This window comes from Jaculus jaculus, chromosome 1 (genome assembly GCF_020740685.1).
Source record: "Jaculus jaculus isolate mJacJac1 chromosome 1, mJacJac1.mat.Y.cur, whole genome shotgun sequence".
In the NCBI taxonomy this organism is placed as follows: Eukaryota; Metazoa; Chordata; class Mammalia; order Rodentia; family Dipodidae; genus Jaculus; species Jaculus jaculus.
In genome coordinates, this window is record NC_059102.1 from 230902267 (window position 1) to 230914579 (window position 12313).

The 12313-nt window shown below is 38.3% G+C and overlaps 1 long non-coding RNA gene across 1 annotated transcript in view; it reads left to right on the plus strand.

Annotated features, from left to right (window-relative positions):
• The window catches only part of LOC123454171, a 58201-nt gene that overhangs the window by 10437 nt on the left and 35451 nt on the right, over window positions 1-12313 (plus strand). The window lies entirely within an intron of this gene.

Here is a 12313-nt window from a genome sequence, read left to right on the forward strand (position 1 = left end):
TTGCATGAGGATGGTGGGGGAGCCTCACCTATAGGAGCTAAAGCAGAACGTTGGGTGCTCTGCTCTGTCACTTCTCCAAGAGTTCTTATTTAAGTCTTTTACTGATACTGAAGTTTGCTTTTTTTAAATGTATAATTATTGATTGACAAATTCTATACTTACAGACAATAAACCATGATAATTCCCTCCTGCCCCCCACTTTCCCCAACAATACTCTTTATTATATCCCGTCCCTCTCTCCATTAGTCTGTCTTTTATTTTGATGTCATTGTGTTTTCCTCCCATTATGAGGGTCTGGTGAAGGTACTGCTAGGTACTGCAAGGTCATGGATATCAAGGTCAATTTCTGTCTGGCTGATTGCATTATAAGCAGTCCTACCCTTCCTTTGGCTCTTAGATTCTTCCTTCCACTTCTTCTGCAATGGACTCTGAGCCTTGGAGGGTGTGATAGAGATGTTTTAGTGCTGGACACTCCTCCACCATTTCTTCTCAACACTGTGTTGCCTTTGGGGTCATCCTAGTGGTCACTGCCATCTGAAAAGAGAAGCTTCTCTAGCCAAAACTGAGAGTAGCATTAATATATGAATATGAATATTAAATATAGTGCTTACAGGGCAGTTTTGTGAGCATAATATATATATTTAGCAGGACAAAAGCAGGCTTTACATCCCTAAGGCTCATGACCTCCCCTAGTACTTTTGATTAGGTTTTAAGTACTAGGCATGTATTCCTTCCCATAGAGTGGGCCTCTAGTCCAATTACAGAGCAGTTGGTTTCCCCCAGAACATACATGCCACTATTGCACCCGTTCAGTCATTTGGCCTGTTTGGCCAAATGTGAGGTTTCCAGTGTCCACTGTTTTCACCTCTGATAACTTCTGTCTCCCATAGAGCTGCATACAGTGCAGCTTTTTCCAGCTTTCAGTTGGTTGGTCTACAGGGAGAAGGTTTTCAGATCATCTCCAGCTTGATTTCTCATTGACTTCCCACCTATGTGGAGTCTTCAGCAATAGGGTCTTATCATCTGTTTTGGTGGGAAACCAAGGGCCTTGGTAATTGCCTGTAATGTTTTGGAGGCAACAGGGGCCTCCCTGACCAACAACTCACTGGAAGGTATCCCATGCCTGGCACTGAAAATTTTCTAGTAACAATATATGGCTTCTGAGTGTGCCGTTATTCAAAAAAAGTAGGCTTTCATATGTCTTATTCACAATATCTTGAATTTTGATGGATTCTTCCCCACCCTTCTTATACTCAGTTTGTTCCCCTGGTCTCACTTAGGCCATTCTGCTCCCTGTAATTTGGTTCTACTTACATATATACAATACCATCCTCTTAAATCCTTCCTTCTCCTCCCTGTTTTGTATTTAAAATTTTTTTAAATTTTTAAATTTTTAATTTTTATTAGCATTTTCCATGATTATAAAAAAATCCCATGGTAATTCCCTCCCCCCTCCCCATACTTTCCCCTTTGTCTCCTCCCTTCCTTATAGCTTTTTTCTAGCTTTCTGGCTTCTGCTACTGATTTTTTGTTCCAGCTCACACACAAGTCTAAACATTTGTAGCTAGGATCCAAATATGAGAGAGAAAATGTAACATTTGGCTTTCTGGGGCTGGGTTACCTCACTTAGTATAATCCTTTACAGGTCTATCCATTTCCCTGCAAATTTCATAATTTCATTTTTCTTTACCACTGAATAGAACTGCATTGTGTAAATGAACTACGTCTTTATTATCCATCCATCTGTAGATGGACATCTAGGCTGGTTCCATTTCCTAGCTATCGTGAATAGAGCAGCAGTAAAAATGGATATGCAAGTATCTCTAAGGTAGTGAGAAGCATCCTTAGGATATATTCCTAAGAGTGCTTTAGCTGGATCATATGGTAAATCTATTTTTATCTGTCATAAGAAGCTCCACACTGATTTCCATAAGGGCTGTACCAGACTACATTCCCACCAACAGTGTAGAAGGATTCCCTTTTTCCGCATCCTCACCAACATTTATTGTCATTTGTTTTCTTGATGATTCTTCTTTTGAGAACTCTCTATTTAGTTCCATAGCCCATTTTTAAATTGTAGTTTTTGATTTCTTATTTTGTTTTTTGAATTCTTTGTATATTATGGATAGTAATTCTCTGTTAGATGTATAGCTGGCAAAGATTTTCTCCCATTCTGTAGGTTGTCTCTCTGCTCTATTCACAGTATCCTTTGCTGTACAAAAGGTTTGTAATTTCATGAGGTACCAGTGGTTGATTAATGGTTTTATTTCCTGAGCAAATGGTGTTCAGAAAGTCATTGCCTATGCCAATATGCTGAAGGGTTCCCCCTACTTTTTTTCTAAGAGTTTCAGAGTTTCAGGTCTGATATTAAGGTTCCTGATCCATTTGAACTTGATTCTTGTATGTGGAGAAAGACAAGGTTCTATTTACATCCTTCTACATATAGATATCCATTTCCCCAGCACAACTTGTTGAAGAGGCTGTTTTTTTGCCAACAAACTTTTTTGGTGTTTTTGTCAAACTGGATTCTAGATTAACATCTGGAACTGTCTGGATTAACATCTAGGCCCTCTATTTTGTTCCATTGATGTATATGTCTGTCTTTGTGCTAGTACTATGCTGTTTTTATTACTATAGCTTTGTAATATAGCTTAAAATCAGGTATGGTGATACCACCGACCTTATTTTTGTTGCTCAAAATTGTTTTGGCTATTCATGGTTTTTTGTGCTTCCAAATGAACTTCAGGAATGTTTTTCTATTTTTGTGGAGAATGTCATTGGAATTTTAATTGGGCTTGCATTAAATGTGTAGATTGCTTTTGATAAGATTTGACATTTTTATAATATTGATTCTTCCAATCCTGGAACATGGGGTGTCTTTCCATTCCCTAGTGTCTTCTCTAATTTTTTGCTTAAGTGTTTTAAAGTTCTCATTGTAGAGATCATCCACTTCCTTGGTTAGGTTTATTCCAAGGTACTATTTTTTTTTTTTTAGGCAATTGTGAATGGGAGAGATTCCATGATTTCATCCTCTACATGTTTGTTGTTAGTATATAGGAAAACTCCTGATTTTTGTGTGTTTATTTTGTATCTTGCTACATTGCTGAAAGTGTTTTATCAGCTTTAACAGTTTGCTGGTAGAGTGTTTAGGGTCCTTTATGTATAGCATCATATCTTCTGCAAATAATGATAATTTGATCTCTTCCTTTCCAATTTGTATTCCTTTTATGAGTTTCTCTTGCCTTAATGCTATAGCCAAGACTTCTAGCACTATAAGTAAAAGTGGGGACAGTGGACACCCTTGTCTTGTTTCTGAATTTAGTGGAAAAGCTTCAAGTTTTTCCCCATTTAGTATTATGTTGGTTGGAAGTTTGTCATAGATAGCTTTTATTATGCTGAGATATGTTCTTTCTGTTCCCAGTTTCTGTAGGACTTTTACCACGAAGACATCTTGGATTTTGTTGAATGCTTTTTTGCAGCTAATGAGATGATCATGTGATTTTTGTTCTTCAGTCTACTTAAATAGTGTATTACAATACATTTATTGATTTGTGTATCTTGAATCATTCCTGCATCTCTGGGATAAAGCCTACTTGGTCAGGGTGAATGATTTTTCTGATATATTCTTATATTATTATTATATGATATTATTATATTATATTGTATTATTGCCAGTATTTTGTTCAGAATTTTTGCATCTATGTTCATGAGGGCAGTTGTTCTGTAATTTTCTTGTTTTGTTCTGTCTTTGTCTGATTTTGGTATCAGGGTGATGCTGGCTTCATCAAAGGAGTTTGGTAGGATTCCTTCCTTTTCCATTTTATGGAAATGTTTAAGAAGCAATGGTGTTAGATCTTCTATGAAGGTCTGGTAAAATTCACTAGTGAATCCATCTGGGCCTGGGCTTTTTTTAGTTGGGAGTTTTTTTTTTTTTTTTAAATATATAGCTGCTTGGATCTCTGTACTTGTTATAGGTCTATTTAAATAGTTTATCTCATCTTGATTTGATTTTAGTAGGTCATATAAATCTAGGAAATCATCCAATTTTTTCAGATCTTCAAACTTAGTAGAGTATATGTTCTTAAAGTATGTCCTTATGATTTTCTGAATTTCTTTGGTATCTGTTATTATGGTACCTTTTTCATCCCTAATTTTATTAATTTGTGCCTCTTCTCTCTTTCTTTTGGTCAGATTTGTTAAGCACTTATCAATCTTGTTTACCCTTTCAAAGAACCAACTCTTTGTTTCATTTTTTTTTTTTTCGAGGTAGGGTCTCACTCTAGCCCAGACTGACCTGGAATTCACTATGGAGTTTCAGGGTGGCCTTGAACTTATGGCAATTCTCTTACCTCTGCCTCCCGAGTGCTGGGATTAGAGGCATGCACCACCACACTCAGCTACTCTAATCTTTTTTATTTCTTCCCATCTACTGATTTTTGGTTTGACTTGTTCTTCTTTTTCCAAGGCCTTGAGGTAAAGCATGGAGTTACTTATTTGCAACCTTTCCATCAATTTTTTTTTTAATTTTTATTTATTTATTTATTTGAGAGCGTCAGACACAGAGAGAAAGACAGATAGAGGGAGAGAGAGAGAATGGGCACGCCAAGGCTTCCAGCCTCTGCAAACAAACTCCAGACACGTGCACCCCCTTGTGCATCTGGCTAACGTGGGACCTGGGGAACCGAGCCTTGAACCAGGGTCCTTAGGCTTCACAGGCAAGCGCTTAACCGCTAAACCATCTCTCCAGCCCGTTTCCATCAATTTTATTTTTTTATTTTTATTTTTATTAACATTTTCCATGATTATAAAATATATCCCATGGTAATTCCCTCCCTCCCCACCCCCATACTTTCCCATTTGAAATTCCATTCTCCATCAATTTTTTTTAAAGAATTTTTTAAAAATTATTTATTTATTTATTTGAGAGCGACAGACACAGAGAGAAAGACAGATAGAGGGAGAGAGAGAGCATGGGTGCGCCAGGGCTTCCAGCCTCTGCAAACGAACTCCAGATGCGTGCGCCCCCTTGTGCATCTGGCTAACGTGGGACTTGGGGAACCAAGCCTCGAACTGGGGTCCTTAGGCTTCACAGGCGAGCGCTTAACTGCTAAGCCATCTCTCCAGCCCCTATCAATTTTTTAATATAGGCAATTAAAGGTATAAATTTCCCTCTTATGACTGCCTTCATTGTGTCCAAAAATTTTGGTATGTTGTATTCTTATTATCATTTAGTTCTTTGAATTCTTTTGATTAATTGTTTGATTTCTTCAATGACCCAGTCATTATTCAGTAGTGTACTATTTAGTCTCCATAATTTTGTATGTGCTCTACAGTTTTTCTTGTTGTTGATTTGTAGTTTAATCCCATTGTGGTCAGAATACAAAAAAATATTTCAATTTTCCTGTTATTTGTTGAGATTTGCTTTGTGTCCTAATATATGGTCTGTTTTAGAGAATGTTCCATCAGCTGCTGAGAAAAATGTGTATTCTGTAGCATTTAGATAGAATGTTCTGTCGATTTCTGTTAAGTCCATATCTTTTTTTTTTCTTTTGGTTTTGTTTATTTATTTATTTATTTATTTATTTATTTATTTATTTATTTATTTATTTATCTGAGAGCAACAGACACAGAGAAAAAGACAGATAGAGGGAGAGAGAGAGAATGGGCGTGCCAGGGCTTCCAGCCTCTGCAAACGAACTCCAGACGCGTGCGCCCCCTTATGCATCTGGCTAACGTGGGACCTGGGGAACCGAGCCTCGAACCAGGGTCCTTAGGCTTCACAGGCAAGTGCTTAACCACTAAGCCATCTCTCCAGCCCAAGTCCATATATTCTAACACATGATTTTATCCTGATGTCTCTCTGTTTATTTTTTATTGGGATGATCTGTCAATAGATGAGAGTGGAGTATTGAAGTCATCCACTACAATTGTGCTTGATGTTATTGGTGACCTTAAGTCTAATACTGTTCACTTGATAAATGTGTGAGCACCCATGTTAGGTGCATATAGGTTTAGAATGATAAAGTCTTCCTGTTGAAGTTTTTCCTTTAATCAATATAAAGTGACCTTCTTTATCTTTCCTCACTAATGTTGGATGAAATCTATCCTGTCAAATATTAGGATAACAACCCCTGCTTGTTTCCTAGGCCCATTTGCTTGAAATACTGTTTTTCATCTTTTCACCCTAAGATAGTGTCTTTTATGGAGAGATGAGTTTCTTGGAGGCAATAAATAGAAGGCTCCTGCATTTTAATTCAATCTGCAAGCCTGTGTCTTTTGGTTGAGGCATTGAGGCCATTGATATTAAGAGTTATTATTGAAAGGTATGTATTTTTTTTGTTTTTGATTTTGAGGTAGGGTCTCACTCTAGCCCTGGGTGACCTGGAACTCACTATGTAATCTCAGGGTGGTCTCAAACTCATGGCGATCCTCCTACCTCTGCCTCCCGAGTGCTGGGATTAAAGGTGTGTGCCACCATGCCTGGTGAAAGGTATGGATTTGTACTCAGTCATTTTTATTGTTTTGTAGTGCTTCCTTTTTTCCCTTTACTCTTTTGTATTAAGTGTTTTTTGAGTATGATTTATTTTACCTGTTTCCTCATATGTATGCTTTCCTTTTTCTTCAGTGTGGAAGATCTCTTCAAGCATTTTCTGTAGTGCTGGCTTAGTTGTTATATATTCCTTTAGCCTGTTTTTGTTGTGGAATGTCCTTATTTCTCCATCCATTTGGACATTTAAAGTTTGTGTTGAGTAATCTGCTGTTAACCTGATGGACTTGCCTTTATAATTGACTTGCCTTTTCTCTCTAACTGCTTTCAGTATATTTTCCTTGATAAGTGTGTTTGGTAGTTTAGTTATATGGCAAGGAGAGGTTCTTTCCAGGTTTTGTCTGTTTGGTGTTCTAAAGGATTCCTATATCTTCATTGGCATCTCTTTCCCAATTTGGGAGAAATTTCCTTCTACAGTTTTGTTGAAAACACCTACTATGCCTTTGGAGTGAAATTCTTCTGCTTCTACTATACCCTGAATTCTTACGTTTGATGTTTTCAGTGTTCTAATAATGTTGAAATTCCTATTCGTGCCTTCCTATTAGCTTACCTTTCTCTTTGTTGGACTGTTTTAGTTCCGCAATATGGTCTTCTAGTTTAGATATTCTGTTCTCTCCTTCATCCATTCTGCTGATGAGTCTTTCTACAGAGTTTTTTTTATTTGACTTAGGACAGCTGGCCTTCAGTCAATACCGAAGAGTGGCCTTGGCCAAGAGATGTCAGTTGCCAGTTCGTCTTATTTGGTCCTAGGCGATGGCATGAACCAAAAATGGAGGAAATCGTGGAGGCAAGGCCTCATGGGCTGATGTCTCCCAGTCCCTCTGGGAGAGCACTCACCTACCCTGTCTGTTGCAAAAGGTCCTTGTTCGGGTGCCAGCTGTGGGTTCCTGGGTTCTTGCTCCAGGGCTGGCTGCAGTCCCCCTGAAGGTACCCAGGCAACCAGGGTGGGTGAGCATGCGACGAGAGAATCACTCCCGGGAGATAGTTCAACAGCTCTCTCAGTTCATTGTCAGGGAAATGGGTTTATAAGCATCTGAGGGTGGGGGAGGGTCCTAATGGGATTGGATGTACAAGGTTCCTATGGGAACATTCATTCCAGCACATAGGCAATGGCGGGGAAGGGGGTTCCATTTCTCAGCTATTATAAATTGAGCAGCAATAAACATGGTTGAGCACGTACTTCTAAGGAAATGAGATGAGCCCTTAGGATATATGCCTAGGAGTGCTATAGCTGGGTCATATGGCAGATCAATCTTTAGCTGTTTTAGGAACCCCCACACTGATTTCCACAATGGCTGGACCAGATTGCATTCCCGCCAGCAGTGTAGAAGGGTTCCTCTTTTTCCACATCCCCGCCAACATTTATGATCATTTGTTTTCATGATGGTAGCCAATCTGACAGGAGTGAGATGGAATCTCAATGTAGTTTTAATCTGCATTTCCCTGATGACTAGGGACATAGAACATTTTTGTAGATGCTTACATGCCATTCATATTTCTTCCTTTGAGAATGCTCTATTTAGCTCCATAGCCCATTTTTTGATTGGCTTGTTTGATTCCTTATTATTTAACTTTATGAGTTCTTTGTATATCCTAGATATTAATCCTCTATCAGATATATAGCTGGCAAAGATTTTTTCCCATTCTCAGGGGGATGGGCTATATGAAGGTATTGGCTGATAAGGAGTTTCCTAGGCAACTGGCCAAAGGTTACAGGGCTATGGGCAGACCCTAAGTTCAGGTGTGCCAGGCATGGAGAGGGAGTGGTCTCCTGTAGCCCCCGGGGTCCTTAGCAATGCCCGATATCTCAGGCCCCTCTCCTGAAGGCTCCAGCCTGTGCCTGGTAGTGCCCCACATCCCTCCAGCCCTATTTTTAGATTTCTGAGAAACCTTCACACTGATTTCAGTAGTGGCTGCATCAATTTACACTTCCACCAACAATGAATATGAGCTTTACCTTTCCATTAAGTCTCTCCAGCATTTATTACTTGTTTTCTTTATGACTGCCATTCCAACTGGGTGAGAGAGAATCTCAAAGTAGTTTTAATTTGCTTTTTCTTAATGTCTGAAGATGAACAGCTTTTGAAATATTTATTAATCATTTGTGGATCTTCTTTTGAGAACTCTGTTTAATTCCATAGCCTACTTTTGATTAGGTTGTCTTTTGATTGAGTTGTTTTCTTGGTGTTCAATTTTTTGAGTTTTGTGTATTCTGGATATATAGATGTGTAGCTGGAAAAGATTCTTTTCCATTCTGCAGGCTGCCCCTTCACTTGATCATGTTTCCTTTGCTGTATAGAAGTTTTTGAGTTTCATGATATCCAATTTGTTGGCTGTTGGCCTTATTTTCCCAATTGACTGGAATCTATCCTGATGTGTACTCCCTGTTTTTTTTTCCCAACTCCATTTGGTGTTGATTTTTGTGCAGAATAAAAGATAAGGATATAACTTCATTTTCTATGTAAAGATTCAGTTTCTTCAGCACCATTTCTTGAACATGCTGTCTTCTCCAATGTGCATTTTTTTGGCATCTTTCTGGAAAATGAAGTAGCTGTAGACTAGCAGGCTTAGGTCTGGATCCTCTATTGTTTTATAAGATTGTGTGTGTGTGTGTGTGTGTTTGTGTGTGGTATGGTGTGTATGGTGTATGTGATGTGTGTGGTGTGGTATGTGTACCCTGTATGCACAGTTGGGTTTCCTCCTTTGTCATTCTTCTGACTTATGCCTTTGGACTTGGACTGGACATGTGCTGCCCCATTTTTTGAGAGCTTTCTTGGAGGTTATAGCAGTGGAAGGTTCTAGCATAGCTACTCATTTATCCTTGATCAAAGACCAGTCCTCCTGTACTTGGGAAAGGTCTTTTTCTCTTCAGCTGAACAATGCAGCACTGGGAAGAAGGTGCATGGAGTGCTATGGGAGGAAGGAGACGTCTGCCTAACCGGTGATTAGCTGAATAAACCCTGGCATTCATTGGGATGACGTCACAGCCATAGCACCCTCACATCTCCCCATTTTTTGGTTAGGCAAGATGACCCAGTAGCTCCAGAGATCCTTTGTTTTTGTTCCCTCAGCCTTTTATGTAGGTACTTGATATCGAACTTAGGTTCTCATACATGTACATCCAGCTCTCTCTTCTGCTGAGCCATTTCCCTAGCTCCCTTGGTCCTCTATTCTATTCCCTTGATCCATGAGTGTATTTATGTGCTAGTATCATGCTGTTTTTATTACTGTGGCTCTGTAGTATAATTTGAAATCAGATATGACACTACTTCTAGCATTATTTCATCTTGCTTAGAATTTCTTTGGCTATCTAGAATCTTTTGTGGTTCCCATATGAATTTTCAAAATTGTCTTTTTTTATTTCAAAAAATGATGATGGAATTTTGAATGAGATTGCATTGAATCTGTAGATTGTTAGATTGTTTTAGTTATAAGTCATTTTTACAATATTCTAACCCATGAACATGGGAGTTCTTTCCATTTTCTAGGATCTCTCCATCAATTCCTTTTTTCAGTGGTTTTAAAATATATATTTATTTATGAGAGAGAGAGAGAGAGAGAGAGAGAGAGAGAGAGAGAGAGAGAGAGAAAGAGAGAGAGAAAGAGGGGAAAGAAGGGAGGGAGGGGCAGACAGAGAGAATGGGCATACCAGGGCCTTCAGCCCCTGCAGTTAACTCTAGACACATGTACCAACTTGTGCATCTGGCTTTTGTGGGTCCTGGGGAATGGAACCTGGATCCTTTGGCTTTGCAGGCAAGTGCCTTAACTGTTAAGCCATCTCTCCACCCCTTTTTAGTGTTTTAAAAGTATTCATTGTAGAGGGCTTTCACTTCTGATGAGGCTTATTCTATGGTATTTTTTTGGAGGATATTTGAATAGGATTGTTTCCTTGACTTTTTTCATGCTATGTCTATCTTTGGTATATAGGAGGGACACTCAAGTTTTATATGTTGATACTATATAGTTTTCCTTTGCCGGAAGTGGTTGTCAGCTCTAGGAATTTTCTGGTCTCTTATGTAAAGAATCATATCATCTGCAAATAAGGATGCCTTCACTTCTTTTCCTGCTTGTATCTGCTTGAGAAAGATTTCAGGAACTATACTGAACAGGCTTGGAGAGAGAGGACCCCTTGCCTTGTTTATGATAATGGGAATACTTTCCCCCTCCCATTTAGCCTAATATTGGCTATAGGCTAGTTGGGAAAAAAAAAAAAATACCTGACCAGAGGCAGTTTAGGGAAAGGGTTTATTTCAGCTTATAGTTTGAGGGAAGTTTTATCATGGTGAGGAACAGATGACATAGCAGACAACTGAGCATCACATCTTCTTACATCTTCTTACAGTAGGTAGCAGGAAGAGTAGGCTCGTATCCTGTCCCTGTTAAGCAGACTAGTAAGCCTCAAAGGGTCACTGACATACCTCCTTCAGTAAGATTCTACCTCCCAGAGGCTCCTCAGCCTTCCAAAACTGACACCAGCTGGTGGCCAAATTTTCAAAACACACAAGCCTATGAGGAACATTTCCTTCAAGCCACCAGAGTTGGTTGTGTTGAGGTTTGTTCTTCCATCTCAGGGTTGTTATCATGAAGGAATGTTGGATTTTGTTAAAGGCCTTTTCTTCATCTATTAATATGATCATATGACTTCTATCCTTAAGTCAATTTATGTGTGGATTACATTTATTGATCAACATATTATCACATACTTTTAATAAATAAAAATAAATAATCAAAGTGGCTATATCACTTTGTAAATTTCCACTAAGTGTGATATAACTTATGCTCTGCATCTATACCAGCATTTGGTTGTTGCCAGCTATAAAGACTATTTGTGTGTGCCTGCCCCCCCCTCCCCCCTCTCTCTCTCCATATATATATATATATATATATATATATACACACACACACACACACAGACAAATAGTTCTTATATATGTATATATACATACATACATACATATGTATTTTTGTTTTCTGAGGTAGGGTCTCACTGTAGCCAAGGCTGACCTGGAATTGACTATGTAGTCTCAGACAGGCTTCGAATCTATAGAGATATTCCTACCTCTGCCTCCTGAGTGCTGGGATTAAAGGTGTGTCCCTGGGTTCTCCTTTTAAAATCATTTTTGTAAATTTCTATATTTTGAATACTATGCAATTACATGTGTTGAAAATATCTTGATTTTGTACTTTACTGTTTTTTAGTACTTGTGGGTGAACAAAAAGTTATTTAATGCATATATTAAACAATTCCTTTATAGATTATTAGTACTTTTTTATTATTGTTTTTATATAGGATCTTATAAAATAGCTCAGGCTGGCCATGAATTTACTATCCTCTTGCCATAGCTTCCTACTATACATGTTTGGGTAATCTTTTTTTTCTTTTTTACTGAAATAGAACCTAAATTTACTCTTTGATCATGAAATTATTTAGTCATATGAAGTACTAAATGCTTAGCTGAGTATGAGATAGTCTGTATTTTAAATTGTCATTAGTATTTTGTGACATTCCTTTTAGATCTATAGGAGTTTTAGGAGACATGCTTTATTAAATGCTATATAGTAAGATGAACTGTCTTTGAAAAAGTGTAGAATGGAGTTACATGAGGGTAACTGCTTAGAGAATGAGTCCTGTCAGAGAATCTCATCTTGCCCCTGACTCACATGTAGGGAAGGTTACGTTACCTTGCTTCAGTCTCCTTGTCCAGAGTTATTTGTACTGATAAATATGCCTATCTTCTAAGGACTCTTAATGTTCCAAAATAAGTA